Raw genomic sequence first — 16,213 nt, 5'->3', positions numbered from 1 at the left:
CTCCAGGCTCCAAGCTGTCAGCACAGAGCCCGACGCGGGGCTCGAACTCACGGACCGCGAGATCACGACCCGAGCCGAGGTCGGCCGCTTAACCGACTGAGCCACCCAGGCGCCCCATGTCTTTTTGCTTTCATACCAAGCCAGCCACCTGCATTGCCCTTGGCCCATCCCACCCCTCCGTGCTCAGCTCTGGCAAGCAATGCTCTCTTTACACCCTTTGGCGCAGCTCCGATAGGGGCCGCAGACCTACTCCAGAAACTGGGTCCATGCTTTTGGTGCCCTCCTGGCTTTATACTGGTTCCGTTTCAGTTGCTGACCCGGAGCCGTGGGGACATTACTTGACACTTCCCCTCAGACCTGTACCCCAGATGCCCTCCTAGGGACCTGTTTCTTGACTTGCAGACCTGCCTGGAGTTTCCATTCTTTCCTGTTACTGCTTCTCGAACCTTAGAAGCACCCTGATGCAAGTCTGAAATCTTTGAGGCCTTGCTGACAACTTTATGGAGGTATAATTTACGTACCATAAAGTTCACGCATGGAAAGGATACAATGCAATGGTTTCTACTGTAGTCATAATTGTGTAACCATCGCCGTGCTCTTATCTCAGAACATTGTCATCACCCCAGAAAGAAACCCCTTACCCGTTAGCAGTCACTTCCCATTCCCGCCACCCCACCCCCAGCTCCTGGCAACCACTAATCCACTTTCTATCGATTTGCCTGTTCCAGACATTTCGTGTAAATGGAATCATGTATGGTGTTTCATAACTGTTCTCATTTTTTTAATGTTTACTTATTTTAGAGAGAGAGAAAGAGAGAGACAGAGTGCGAGCGGGGGAGGGGCAGAGAGAGAGGGAGACACAGAATTGGAAGCAGGCTCCAGGCTCCGAGCTGTCAGCACAGGGCCCAACTAGCGCTCAAACTCACCAACTGCGAGATCGTGACCTGAGCCAAAGTCGGACACCTAACCAACTGAGCCACTCAGGGCCCCTGTTCTCATTTTTTTTTTTTTAAAGTTATTTATTTACAGAGAAAGCGAGTGTGAGCAGGGGAAGGGCAGAGAGAGAGGGAAAGAAGGAAAATCCCAAGCAAGCTCCACCCCAGCTGTTCTCATTTTTTAATCTTAAAAAAATGAATGCAAGGTCTACACTCCAGTTCACAAAATGCCAATTTTTTGTGTGTTCACATGAAATTGTAAAGAATTTGGCGATGCCTGGGTGGCTCAGTAGGTTGAGTGTCCAGCTCTTGATTTCAGTTTAGGTCACGATCTCACAGTTGGTGAGATCGAGCCCTGCGTGGGGCTCCTCGCTGTTGGCTTGGGATTCTCTTTCCTCTCTCTCTCTGCCCCTCTCCCAACACACACGCATGCACGTGTTTTCTCTCTCTCTCAAAACAAAAACAAAAAACAAAAAAACACTGAACCCCAAAATTAAAAAAAATAAAAATTTAGAAAAAAGACGAATTTTTGGAATTACCCACCGTTAAAACGTTTAACCCCACCAAAGTGCTCCAGGAAGTGGCGCTCCAGGAATGAGCCCCCAAGGCTCATTCATGCCACTGTCTTTGGGCTCGGGTCTGAAAAAGCGGGCCTAGGTAATTCTGACAGCATCTAGATCTTTCTATCCAGAGCAGATAAAAATCCAAAAGTTGGATTATTTGAGTGGATGCTCTAAGGGGAAGGTGATTAACGTTCTGTGTGCATCTGCCTCTAGCCAGGCACCATGCTAAGTACTGCGGGAAGAGAAAGGTGGAGGGAGGCCGGGCCTTGCAGACTCTGTACCCTCCGTGCAGTGGCAGAGGAGAGCTAAGGTCTCCCTCGGGCTGAGAGAATGGTCCTCGCCCTTAGGATGCATCAAACGCCTTTTCTGACAAGGTGTTAGGGCAGGATTTGGGGAAGAGGACATTAGGGCAGAGGGTTTGGTGGAGAAGCTGCAGGATGGGGCCAAGGCGGTAAGGGGCTGTGCTGGTTGGTGTCAGAGCGGGAGGCTCGGACAGCAGGGGGAGGGGGAAGGCTGAAGGTCGTTAGGGGCAACTGAGCACATCCCCCCACCCCCACCCCCACCCCCCACCCCCATGCTTCCGTCCCTTCCTGGCTCTCCCCCTCCGGGGGTCTGTGTGCTCAGTGTTGTGACAAAGAGGGGGCCCAGAGGGTGTCAAATGAGGCCTTGTCTTTATCTGCATGAGTTTACACAGACTGACCAGTTCCCTGGGCCCCCAGACCACCCGCAGCGATTTTTCTTTCCTAATGAAAATCAAGGACAGCACAATGACAAGTTTTAAAATATATTATGTTTAGTGTGTGTGTTTAAAGTAAGAAATTCGTGTGCATAAACGCAATGCCCTTTCTCCTCCTCGGGTTGTGTTAAAATACCCTCTTTTGTTCCTCTTTTATTTTACAGCCTTTTGTTCACGTCCTTCATGCTCCAAATAGCCAATAAATAGCACGGAAAATGTGCTCTTTGCTCCGAATGGTAGAATCCTCTGTTCTCAGCTGTGTAAATAGGTGTATGTTTTTCTTTTTTAAGTTTATGGTGAGCTTGGAGTAAGCAGCGGATTATCTTGTGTAAGAATTTAAGGTAGGGGCGCCTCGCTGGCTCAGCTGGTAGAGCATATGAGTCTTGATCCCAGGGTCATGAGTTCAAGCCCCACCGTGGGCGTGGAGCCTACTTTAAAAAAAGGAAAAAAAAAAGAATTTAAAGTAACGAACGCGGCTCATGAGAAAGATCCTGCATGTGAAGAGAACATCAAGAGCCTGGAAAACACAGCTCATGTCTTTTCTTTTGTGTTTTTCAACTTTTTTTTTTTAATGTCTTTATTTTTATTTTTGAGAGAGAGAGAGAGAGACAGAGAGACAGATCACAAGCGGGGGAGGGGCACAGAGAGAGAGGGAGACACAGAATCCGAAGCTGGTTCCAGGCTCTGAGCGGTCAGCACAGAGCCCCATGCGGGGCTTGAACTCCTGAACTGCAAAATCATGACCTGAGCCGATGTGGGAAGCTTAACTTGACTGAGTCACCCCGGGTGCCTCTGTGTTTTTCAACTCTTAAGTAGCAGTCAACGGACCTGAACATTAGAGATCTGTAATGCACAGTCCTCACCCCTCCGGCCCCCCGGGGCTGAAATGCTAACAGGGAGGTAAACTTGAGATTCTTGAAGGCAGAGATTCTGTGGAGCTCATTTTGAAGACTGCCGTCAAGGACAGCGAGGGACTCCTGTGGGGGAAGGACACATGGGTTAGCCAGCCTGAAGGTACACGTCCTGTGACCGGTACAGCCCATACTGAGAGAGTGCAGTGCAGAGGCAGGAAAGAGAATGCGTAGGAGTTAAATCTGGGTGCAGATCTTGTCTTCCAGACTTGCTAATAATCTGTGTGATGCCAGGCAAGCTGTCTACCCCTTCCTGAGCAACATTATCCCGATTCCTTGCAGTTTTGCTTCGAGGATTCTAAATGGAACACATCTGGTACAGTGCAGGGCACGAAACGGGCTCCGTAGATGTGACTGGCCTTCAAGGTCGGGTGGGTACGTTTTGCTTCAGTGAAAGTGATTTTGTTGCTTTCCCCTTCCCCCGGTTTTATGAATAATACATCTTCACTGTGAAAAACTTAAACAATATTTAAATGTCAATGAAATAAAGTAAAAGTCACCTGAAATCCCAGCACCCTCAGGCAGCTACCATTAGCATTTGGGTGATCGTCTTTATGACACATACACACACACACACACACACACACACACACACACACACACACTCTCACACACATGTCCATCCTGTTTTACTTGTTAACGTTTTTCTTTCTTTAAAAAAAAAAAAGGAAAAGACTTTTCCCCTCTCTTCCACTCCTCTGCAACTAAATGCTCCCTCCTCACCCTCTGGTAATCAGTGTAAACAAACGGATGTTTTCACCCATATTTTGCTCTCTACACATTATCGTGTATAAATAAGATACAAAGATATTTTTTGTCCTTGCACATTTTATCAGAATGGGATCCTATTATGTCTGTGTCTGTGTGTGGATGTCATGGATTACATGTATTGGAGTTCCATTTTGGTAAAATACAGTATCTCTACAACTTGTCTTTCTTATCTTGGAAGAAGCTTTTTAATTTTTTTTTTTTTAAGATTTTATTCTTAATTAATCTCTATACCCAACGTGGGGCTCAAATTTACAGCCCTGAGATCAAGAGTCTCATGCTTTACCTACTGAGACAGCCAGGTGCCCCTGGAGAAGCTTGAAAGCAATTAGTATAGACTGAACTTTTTAAAAATTGCATGCTAGGGGCACCTGGGTGGCTCAGTCGGTTAAGCGTCCGACTTCGACTCAGGTCATGATCTCATGGATTGTGGGTTTGAGCCCCGCGTGGGGCACAGCTCAGAGCCCGGAGCCTGCTTCGGATTCTGTCTCCCTCCCTCTCTGCCCTCTCGTGCTCTGTCTCTCAAAAATAAATCAACACTAAAAAGAAATAAAAAATAAAAAATTGCATGCTATTCTATGGCATGGATAATGCAATACTGTGATATAATAATAAATCTGTTATTTGGTCTTCTTCCCCGGTTCTGGCACAGAGCTCCTACAACCCTTGTAACTTCCAGATTGACCGGGGTGAGGAGAGCGTCTTTTGTTATTCATAATAAGCCTCTAACACCAAACCTGAGTTATGCTAATGAGGTGACTCTCCAGATGGGTGCTAGTTGCCACGGGAACCAGCCAGGTGATTAGAGGGTTGAACTTTCAGCCCCAACCTCCCACCCCTCCTCCTGGGAGGGAAAGGGGCTGGAGATTGAGTAAATCACCCATGGCCAATGATCGAATCACTCTTGTCTTGGTAATGGAACCACCAGAAAAACCCCCGAAGAGAGGCGTTGGGAGAGGCTTCCAGGTCAGTGAACACCTCGAGGTGCAGGGAGGGTGAAGGCGCGGTAGCTCCACGTCTCTTGCCCTTACGTGGCCCCTCTTCCGCGTGTCTTGCCCTGTTCCATGGGTCTTCCTGTGTCTCTTCCACGTGGATGATCCTGACTTGTAATAGTAAATAAAGCGTTTCTTTGTGAGCCGTTCTAGCAAATTATCAAACTTGAGGAGGGGTTCACGGGAACCCCTGATTTGTAGTCAGGTCGTCAGGGGTAGAGGCGACAACCTGGGCCAGGTGGCTGGCGTCTGCAGTGGGGTCAGTCTTTTGGGAGTGAGCCCTCAGCCTGGGGGGTTTACACTGATGCCTGGTGATAGCATCAGAAGTGGCTAGAGGAACACTATTCCTTTATTTTTTTAAATGTTTATGTGTTTATTTTGAGAGAGAGCGAGAGAGTGAGGGGCAGAGAGAAACCCGAGCAGGCTCTGAGCTGTGACCTTGGAGCCCAACATGGGGCTCGAACTCACATACTGTGAGATCATGATGTGAGTCTTAAGAGTCGGCTGCTTAACCGACTGAGCCACCCAGGCGCCCCAAACAGTTTTGCTTTAGATAGTACTGTTCCCCATTGATGGGCATTCAGTTTGTTTCCAGGTTTTTGTTGGCTTATTGTCCTTCCCACGTTGCTGCAATGGGCCTCCCTTACCTTCCATCTCCTTATGTTCTCTTGCTTCTGTTTCTATGGATAGAGACCTGGGAGTGGGCTTGCCAAGTCACAGAGCTTTTCAAATTTTAATAGAGGGCTTTTCAGACTGTTCTCTAAAAGCTCGCGATCATCCATATTTTCAGCAGCAGCGGCACCCTCACAACTACCCCCAACCCACTCCCTCCCCCAAGTCCTATCAAGGTCAGGTATCACCCTAGAATTGTTGCCAGTCTGATGGATGTGGAATGACACCTCACTGTGACTTTCATTTGCATCTTCTTGATTGCTAGAGAGATTGGACATCTTTTCATATGTTGTTGGTTATTTCAGTTTGCTCTTCTGTGTCACACTTATGGATGAGCCCATCTTTCTCTTGGTTGTATTTTTCCTATCGGTTTGTAAGGCCTCATAGCTGTCATATGCACTGCATATGTTTTTTCAGGATATTTTTCTATTTCTTCTTCTTCTTTTTAATGTTTATTTGTTTTTGAGAGAGAGAGACAGAATGCAAGCTGGGGGCGGGGGAGGGTGGGCAGAGTGGGAGACAGAATCCGAAGCAGGCTCCAGGCTCTGAGCTGTCAGCACAGAGCCCGATGTGGGGCTCGAACCTATGAACCTTGAGATCATGACCTGAGCCCAAGTCGGATGCTTAGCTGACTGAGCCACCCAGGCACCCCCGGCTTTTTTTTTTGTTTCTATGATATCATTTACTTTACCAATTTTTTAAACTCGTATAAAGTCAGAAATGGGACTTTTCTTGTATGGCTTCTGGGTTTCCAGACTGAGTTAAAAGGGCTCCCCCACTCCTCAATTATACAAGTAGTTTCCTGGGCTTGCTTTTTATACTCTTATTGCTTTATGTTTTACATTTAAATAAATTCCAGATGGATTACACATTGGGCTATAGGTAGGGAGCCGACTTAATTTTCTTCCAGACAAAGAGCCAGAAATGCCGGCCCCATCTATTAAGTAAATCATTTATCTCCTCCGAATTGAAATACCACTTTTGTTAAATTTAATTGAAATCTGTTACCAGGCACCTTCTTCTTCTCCTTTCATCTTTTGTCTAATCATCTGCTGACACCATACAGTTTTAATGACAGTAATTTCTTATAGCATCTTTTAATATTCCTAGGACAGTCCTTCACCTACCCCATAGTATTCCTTTTCATAATTTTGTTGACTCTTCTCAATTCCATTATTTTCCATTTCAAAATAAACGCATTATGAATTCTAATAGGGGGCACCTGGGTACTCAGTTAAGCGTCTCTTGATTTCGGCTCAGGTTATGATCTCAGGGTGCTGACAGCGTGGAGCCTGCTTGAGATCCTCTCTCTTCTTCTATCTCTACCCCTCCCATGCTCATGCTCTCTCTCTCTCTCTCTCTCTCTCAAAATAAATAAACTTCAAAAAAAATTTTTTTTAATAAAAATAAATAAATAAATAAATAAATAGAATTAAAAAAAATTTTTTTACGTTTATTTTTGATAGAGACAGAGCACAAGTCGGGGAGGGGCAGAGAGAGAGGGAGACACAGAATCGGAAACAGGCTCCAGGCTCTGAGAGGTCAGCACAGAGCTCGACACTGGGCTCCAGCTCACACACTGCGAGATCATGACCTGAGCCGAAGTCGGACGCTTAACCGACTGAGCCACCCAGGTGCCTCTAAATAAATAGAATTTTGAAGAAAGAGAGCTCATGATTGAACACCATTTTATGTCCAAATATGTATACCTTCTAAAGCCATCTGTGCACACTTTCCTCAATTGTGAAACACTAGGCTGAGGGGAGAGGAAATAAAGGACCACGAATTTGGCTTAGGTGATGGCTGGGGTTGCAGCGGCCCCACTAGAGGGGCAATATTTTTTTAAAGATTTAATTTTGGGGGCGCCTAGGTGGCTCAGTCGGTTAAGCGTCCGACTTCAGCTCAGGCCATGATCTCACACTCTCGAGTTTGAGCCCCGAATCGGGCTCTGTGCTGACAGCTCAGAGCCTGGAGCCTGCTTCAGATGCTGTATCTCCCTCTCTCTCTGTCCCTCCCCTGCTCATGCTCTGTCTCTCTCTGTTTCAAAAATAAATAAAAACATTAAAAAAAAAAGATTTAATTTTAAGTAATCTCTATACCCAACGTGGGGCTCAAACTCACAGCCCCGAGATCAAGAGTCGCCTGCTTTTCTGGTTGAGCCAGAAAGGCACCCCTAGAGGAGTACTGTTTAGACACCTTCCTTACCATTACCAGCTAAAGGATGGAAAAGACATGTTTGCATTCTCTTTATAACATAGGTTGGAGCACCAGATAAAAGCCGATAATTGGACTCTTTTACTTTAACACCTTTGGACTCTTTAACACTTTCACACAGAAATGTCATCTCTAAGTAAAAATTTAGTGGTATTTCTTCAGCCTTTTATTGATGTTTGCTCTTTATTAAAAATGGCTTGGAACAATATTTCTGCACCTTCTGCAAAATTGCAGTTAAATATATCCGTCATGTTTCTTACTTTCCTTAGAGAGGAATCCAATAAATCCCTTCTAGAATTATCTACATAGAGAGCAGATCTGCTTTCTCTAAAGCATTCTCTTAAATGTTCAGTTGGATGGAGGGGAGCAATGAATTCTTTGGGATTCAAAAGGCTCTTCCTGGTGGGTAAATCAGGGCCTCCCTTTTATCCAGTAATAGAAAGTTTTTCCTTCCCAAACCATTTCCACTTCTGCTTGGACTGCCGGGAAGCTTAGCACTAAATGTAATTCCTATTAAGTTCTATCTTGTTTTTTTCTGATCCCCCTTTAGCAATTCTCTGTTAAATGTGTTTTGGTTTTGATTTTGGTTTTGTTTTAAGTCAGCTCTATGCCCAGTGTGGGGCTTGAACTCACTTCCCAAGATCGAGAGTTGCATGCTGTACCGACTAAGCCATCCAGTTACCCCTTTCGTTTGTTTTTCAGTCAGCTTTGTTGGGGTGCAATTTACATATGGTAGACAGCCTCTTACAGTATACATTTCAAAGGGTTTGGATGTACTTACATACCTGAGTCATAGGGACAGGAGTCCACACTCCAGGTCGTGTCACCAGGAGAGCGTTGGTGTCAGGAGAGCATGTTAGCAGGTGGAGAGGCCTCAGATGTGGATGGGCAGGCTTCCATTCCCTGGAGAAGGTGACAGGCAACAAACAGGAAGCATGTGCCAGCCTATTGGCCACAAGATAGTAGGTCATTTACCAAACAGGGAATCAGGTACCTGATGTGCAGTCTGGGGTCCAGTCCTCAGCAGGACTCTTATGTATCCAAAATCTCACTTATATATACAAAAGTTGATGCTCAGTCAGGGCTTGTCAAGCAAGCACCAGGTGTCCTAATCTTGAGCATGTTGGGCTCCAGTCTTTATTTTTTTATTTTATTATTATTATTATTATTTTATTTATTCAGTTTACATCCAAGTTAGCTTATAGTGCAACAGTGATTTCAGGGGTAGATTCTTTAATGCCTCTTACCCTTTTAACCCATTCCCCATCCCACCACCCCTCCAGTAACCCTCTCTTCGTTCTCCATATTTAAGAGTCTCTTCTGTTTTGTCCCCTCCCTGTTTTTATATTATTTTTGCTTCCCTTCCCTTGTGTTCATCTGTCCTGTGCCTTAAAGTCCTCAGATGAGTGAAGTCATATGATATTTGTCTTTCTCTGACTAATTTTGCATAGCATAATACCCTCTAGTTCCATCCACATAGTTGCAAATGACAAGATTTCATTCCTTTTGATTGCTGAGTAATACTCCATTGTGTGTGTGTGTGTGTGTGTGTGTGTGTGTATATACCACACCTTCTTTATCCATTCATCCATCAATGGACATTTGGGCTGTTTCCATACTTTGGCTATCGTCGATAGTGCTGCTATAAACATCGGGGTACATGTGCCCCTTCGAAATAGCATACCTGTATCCCTTGGATAAATACCTAGTAGTGCAGTTGCTGGGTCATAGGGTAGTTCGATTTTCAATTTTTTGAGGAACCTCCATAATGTTTTCTGGAGTGGCTGCACCAGCTTGCATTGCCACCAACAATGCAAAAGAGATCCTCTTTCTCCGCATCCTCGCCAACATCTGTTGTTGCCTGAGTTGTTAATGTTATTAGCCATTCTGACAGGTGTGAGGTGGTATCTCGTTGTGGTTTTGATTTGTATTTCCCTGATGTTGAGCATTTTTTCACGTGTCGGTTGGCCATCTGGATGTCTTCTTTGCCCATTTCTAAACTGGATTGTTTTTCGGGTGTTGAGTTTGATAAGTTCTTTATAGATTTTGGATACTAACCCTTTATCTGATATGTCGTTTGCAAATACCTTCTCCCATTCCGTCGGTTGCCTTTTAGTTTTGCTGATTGTTTCCTTTGCTGTGCAGAAGCTTTTTATTTTGATGAGGTTCCAGTAGTTCATTTTTGCTTTTGTTTCCCTTGCCTCTGGATCCAGTCTTTATTTTTAAAACAGATTTTTAATGTTTGTTTTTGAGAGAGACAGAGCATGAGCAAGGGAGGGGCAGAGAGAGAGGGAGACACAGAATCCGAAGCTGCCAGCACAGAGCCCGACACAGGGCTCGAACCCATGTGCCATGAGATCATGACCTGAGCCAAAGTCAGACGCTTAACCGATTGAGCCATCCAGTCTTTAGATTTGCCTTCAGGAATAGGTCCTCGGCCTGGGCTGAGGGTGGGGAGGAGGCTGACAGGGACTGGGAACCAAGGGAATCTGGCCAGCTCTTCCGAAGAAGAAGGGAATAAACTGTAAGTATTTATACAAGTAATTGGGTATCTGTCATCAGTTCCAACCCCACCTCTCTTCTGGCAGAAGCAGGTGAACCAGAAAACAAGGAAATGCCAGCATTCAGGATGAATTAGGTGGGAGGACAACCATGTGCTCCCATTTACTTGTTTCAAGTTGGAGACTTCATCCCTTCTGTTGACAGTTACTCAGCAGGTGCTCCCTGCCTCTGAAGGCTCATTACCTCTTTTTGTTTAAGTAAGTGAGGGCATCTCCACATTTTCAGACTCAACCACCAGGAAAAGCCCTTTGAACCCAGTCAGTCAGTTGGTCCCTGTCTCCACCCATTCATTTGTGGAAGGCAGCAGCCAGATGGGCCGGGATTGAGAGGGTGTTCTGCTCCTTTAAGCAGCCATCTGAGAAGACACTGCCTCGTCTGGGGCGCCAGTGAACAAAAAGGAGGAAGGGGGCTGCGTGCTATGGCCTGTGGAGCTATCACTTGCTCTCCTCGCCCTTGCTGCTGGCTCGGTCCTGCGGTGGGAGCTGGGGTGTCTTTCCCTGGGATGGGAGACACTGGAAGAGGAGCCGAGTGGAGACCGAGTGTAATGAGCTCAGTTTTAGATGGGATCCGTTGGAAGGCCCACTGAGACGTTAAATTAGAAGGATCCAATAGGCCGTTAGACGTACCTATCAATGGTGGTTGAATAAATGTACGAGAGACGTTAACTTGCTAGTCAATTGCCCGTCCTGGCACAGACTTCCTCAGAGCCTACTCTAGTGTATTCTGTACTACTGCCCCCTTGACCGGGGCTGTTGTCGATTCCACAGCTGGTTTATGATACAGACATTTTCACAATCAAGTAGTGCAGAGAGATTGAGTCCTGCCGCACTCCCTTTCTCTGAGACAACTGCAGTCACTAGTGAATAACCTTCCCAGTGTTTTATGCAGAAAGCTTGTTTATATATGTGAGTTTTCACAGATGTATGTAAGTGAAGTTTATGTATCAGTGAGAGGTCATATTCATATATATTCAAATATATATGAGATCTCACCTATATACACAAAACTAGAGGCACATACCATGGGGTCTGGTTCTGTAATCTGTTTTCTCCACCTAGTACTGTATCGTATATAACATCCCATGTCATTACTTAAAGATCTGCGTGATCGTTTTCAATGGCTGCATCGCCTTCTAGTGTGTGAATGTACCATTATTTATTGAAACAGTCCTTACACTGACACACCCTAACCTTGTTCTCAAATCATTAGCTGTCATAACAGCAGAATAATTATATAATTATATATAATGTTATGATAACGAAACACACTCATAATCCATTTTTGTGCAATGGTCCGATTATTTCCTAGAAGAAATTCTTAGATGTGAGACGCCCATTTTAAGTTTTCATGTAGATTTTTAGATTTCCTTCTGGTAAGGTTGTATCAGTTTGAACTCCTATGAACAGCGTATGAGAGTGCTTGCTCCTCTCCCCGTGGGCATTATTCTCTTTTTTCTGTGCCATTATGACAGGTGAAAAATGTAATTTTCTTGTTTTCACTCACATATCTTGGATTCTTAATAAGACAAACGTCTTTTCATTTGCTTATGAGCTGTTTACGCCCTCCCCATCCCCACGGATTTCCTGTTTATATTTTTTGCTTACTTTTTCTTTCTTTTTTTTTTTAAGTTTATTTTTTTGAGTGAGAGAGCATATGAGGTGGGGAGGGGCAGAGAGAGATCGGGAGAAAGAGAGAATCCAAGCAGGTCCCGCGCTGTCAGTGCAGTTCCTGATGCGGGGCTCGAACCCACGAACTGAGATCATGACCTGAGCCGAAATCAAGAGTCGAATGCTTAACTGACTGAGCCACCTAAACACCCCTCCTGTGCCTATTTTTTCTACTGGAGTACTTATCTTTCTCTTAAACCATGCAAACATGTCTTAACCAGTTTTTGTCTTTTTCTTTTTTTTTAATCTTTTTATTTATTTTTGAGAGAGAGTGACAGAGCACAAGCAGAGGTGGGGCAGTGAGCGAGGGAGACACAGAATCCGAAGCGGGCTCCAGGCTCCGAGCTGTCAGCACAGAGCCCGATGCGGGGCTCGAACTCACGAGCTGTGAGATCATGCCCTGAGCTGAAGTCGGACGCTTAACCGACTGAGCCACCCGCGTGCCCCAGTTTTTGTCTTTATTAAAAGTATTTTGTGGCATCTTCTGCTGTATTACAGTTTGTTGTTGTTCTATAGTCACACCTGCATCAATCTCTCCTTTTCTGGTTTCTGGCTTTGGATTATGCTTAAAAAACCTTAACCCACCCAACATTTATAAACATATCTTTCTGTGTGTCCTTCTAATACTCTGTCCTTTGAATTTTTATGTAAAATGCAAATCTAATCATGTCCCTTCTTTGCTTGCCCTCCCAGCAGGCCTTAGAGTCCACACTCTGAGTGTGTCCCACCAGGCATTGAATGGCTGGGGCTCCTGGGGCTCCTCAAATACACCAGCCATCCTGAAGGCACCCAGCTAGGTCACACCGCCCTGCTTCTGTCTGGAATGCTCAGGTTTGGCTCCCCCAGCCCCCCATGGTGCACTCCAAAGCAGCCGTCAAGACTGACGTCCAAGGCACTTCCTCTGAGGAGCAGTCCTCTATCCCACTCAGGGTGAAGTGCTTCTCCCGCCCGCCCCCCCCCCCCCCCCCTTCCTGGTACTGACACAGCCCTTCTCTTAACTCATATTGAACTTTTTGTTCATGCCTTTCTTTGCACTCCAAACTTGGGAGCTCGTCGGGGGTTGGTGCAGTATTTGGCACTTAGCATAGTACCACGTAGGTGCTACAAGTGTCTCTGTGATCCTATTGGCAACTTACAAGCTCAGTATGCTGACAGGGCGGAGGCCGGGAGACCAGTTAGAAGTATCCAGGTCATAGTGATATCATCTTAATGCAGGTAGATGATAGGGCCCGAACCGAGGCAGTTGGTTCGGAGAAAAAACAAAACATAAGTGGGGCGCCTGGGTGGCTCAGTCGGTTAAGCAGCTGACTTGATTTCTGCTCAGGTCGTGAGCTCGCGGGCTCGAGCCCCACGTCAGGCCCTGCTGACGTTGCGGAGTCTTGCTTGGGATCCTCTGTCTGCCCCTCTCTCGCTCACACTCTCACTCTCAAAATAAATAAACAAACTTAAAAAAGAGAGAGAGGATGGATAAGGAACAGATTTAGTAGGTAGAACTGGCAATGCCTGAGTAGAGTGTTTTGTCTCAAGTGTCTCCTAAGTGTTCAACGCACGAGTGAATCAGAAGGTTAGCCCATTAGCGCAGTCCAGACCTTTTGATCCTTGTATTATTTGGTGTTTCGAATGACCTCTACTCCTTTTCCTTTCCATGAAGCTGTGTGACCTTGACTAGTCATTACCTCCAGTCACTGGCTGTCAAGTGGAGACAGCCCCTCATCTCCAAGAGCAATTGTGAGGTTGTTTCCATTAAATGCCATGTGTTAAGAGCCTTAGCACACTGAGTAGCATTTAGTAGGTGTTGGTTTCCTGCTCCTGCCATCTCCTTACCTTGATTGGGTCAGTTGCCATCTTCTGACTGATCTAAAGGGTTCCTAGAGAGGGAAGCTGAAATCGGCTTTCGTTCCTGGGCGTCCATAAAGCACAGGCATGCCCCGACAGCTGGTCTCCATCTGTCCACACCAGCTCTCTGCTCTGCTCTGTTCGCCCGTGCTTCCATTCTTACTGTCTTCCCCAGTCTGTTCTCCCTTTCCTCCGGAGAACCCACCAGCATTCAGTCCTTTCTCGGCCCTGCTCCTTTTCTATTCCATAGGCACCACCAGTTCAGCCCACCATATCCTCATGCCCGGATCACCATAGTCCCCGTTCTCTCGGCCTCCACTCAACCTGTGCCAGGCAAACAAGCGGGGAGATCAGCCCCCAAACCATGTGCTCATCCCCTGACCAGACTCAGGATCCTGCTCTCCATGCTCCAAGTCATCCTGGGCCACATGGGTCTCATTCTGAAGGCTGGGCCTCTTGCTCTGTGCTCCTTGACCTCCTACCCTGGCTCCCCAAGCTGCTTGCTCAGCCCAGTCTGGCCTCTCGGCCCCAAGGCAGTTCGTCTGCTGGCTGTGCCGAGCCCATACTTGCTTCTCCCTCCTGTCTTTTTTTCAGCCCGGCCAACGCCAGCTTTGTTCCTCTGCCCTAAGCTTTGTACCAAACGCCCTCACAACCAGCATGGAACTCTTCTTTGGAGAAGCCTTCCTTCCTGTTGCTAACAGCCCCTTACTGTGGCTAACCCTTTGCGCACAGACTGCTTCTACCCCGCTCTCTCTGCCAACCCTCGCTTCCTTCAGCTAGCATTTAATGAGCGCCTCTGCATGCCGAGCCCTTAGAAGGATAAAGTGATGCCTGGGCTCTGCTCTCAAGGAGCTCCAGTCTAGTACGGATGAATTCCAACCCACAGTCTCCTCAGCTATAAAATGGGGATAATGATGCCTAACCACCTCACAGGCGGTTGTAAGATTTCTATGAAATTACGTGGGAGCCTGACACACAAAGAGCTCAGTGGTAACGATGGGCTGATGGTGCTGACATCCACTTCACAGCTGAGAAGATGGGTGTGGAGCAGTTAGTCACGTGGCTAGAGGCGCAAAGGCAAGTTCAGGGCTCCTGGCACTGCTCTACCCATCCCCCCCCCATTTCCTCTTCCTGCCCCCTCAGACCCTTTGCTTCCCCATTTGCTCCTGTTGGCTGCTATAAAACAGGCCACTGAAATGCAGACACAGGCTAGTGGCCTCACTGCCCCAGTTGAAGGAAACTGATTATATTCACCCCAGGCCTGCCTTCAAGCCTCCTGGGACTGCCCACCCGGCCCGCCACTCCAGGCAGGCATGGTGCTTCCCACACAAGCCTGGGGGCATCACCCATGAGAATTTGCCTCCCATGGGAGATGATGGAGCTCACAGTGGTTCCCCGCCTTCTGCCCATCTCCCCAAGGTTGGGCTCCATTAGCCATGTATTGCTACAAGCACTGGGGAGATTTGCTCTTCAGGCTCCAGGGATTCTGGGTTAAGGAAAAAGTACCTCTTCACTTTAGTGATGGAGGTGAATCAGGTCCGTAAGAAGGCAGCTGGCAGCCACAGGCGCAGGAAGGAGGATGTCATTGCCTGGGCGGAAGCGTTATTGGTGAAAAGTCAATGGCAGGTGAAAGCACTTCATTTGGGGGAGAGAGCTGGAAACACATCTGCGGCACAAGATGAAATGCGCGGTACCTCTTTGAAGGAGTCCCACATCACAGAGAAAAAAGTCTGTGTCGTTCTAAAATCTGTTGGAGTCAAAGTAAGGAAGGAGATTGGTTTGTCCTAAAGCCCAGTCCTTTTAGGAAATTTTCCTGGAGGTGGCAGGATGATGGGAAGATTTCCTGAAAAGAAAAGGAAACATTTTTTGCACCTTATTTCAATTTTTCTCCTAACAGTATAAAACAATTTATGTAGTTTTAAGTTACCATTATTATTTTTCATTATAAACTATATAATATTATACAGGCAGTTTGAAAAATTAGAGGAGTAAGATCACCTATAATCTCATAAACACAAACCTCGTTATTTATTCTCACCTGGTCTGTTGTTTTTTTACATTATTTTTTTAATGTTTATTTTTGAGAGAGAGACAGAGTGTGAGTGGGGGAGGGGCAGAGAGCGAGAGGGAGACACTGAACCTGAAGCAGGCTCCAGGCTCTGAGCTGTCAGCACAGAGCCTGACGCGGGGCTTGAACTCACAAACCGCGAGATCATGCCCTGAGCCAAAGTCAGACACTTAACCGACTGAATCACCCAGGCACCCCTCACCTGGTCTGTTTTGTGTGTGTGATATTTTTACATAATTGTAGTAACACATTGCATATCATTCCGTATATTGACATGGAGTTCTTTTTT

The 16,213-nt window shown here is 46.4% G+C and overlaps 1 protein-coding gene across 3 annotated transcripts in view; it reads left to right on the top strand.

Annotated features, from left to right (window-relative positions):
- The window catches only part of DPYSL5 (dihydropyrimidinase like 5), a 102,160-nt gene that overhangs the window by 15,041 nt on the left and 70,906 nt on the right, over positions 1-16,213 (top strand). The gene's annotated exons all lie outside the window — the stretch shown is intronic.

Source organism: Prionailurus viverrinus, chromosome A3 (genome assembly GCF_022837055.1).
Source record: "Prionailurus viverrinus isolate Anna chromosome A3, UM_Priviv_1.0, whole genome shotgun sequence".
Lineage (NCBI taxonomy): Eukaryota > Metazoa > Chordata > Mammalia > Carnivora > Felidae > Prionailurus > Prionailurus viverrinus.
The sequence above is the reverse complement of the archived record's forward strand: the minus strand, read 5'-3'. Positions and strand labels throughout refer to the sequence as shown.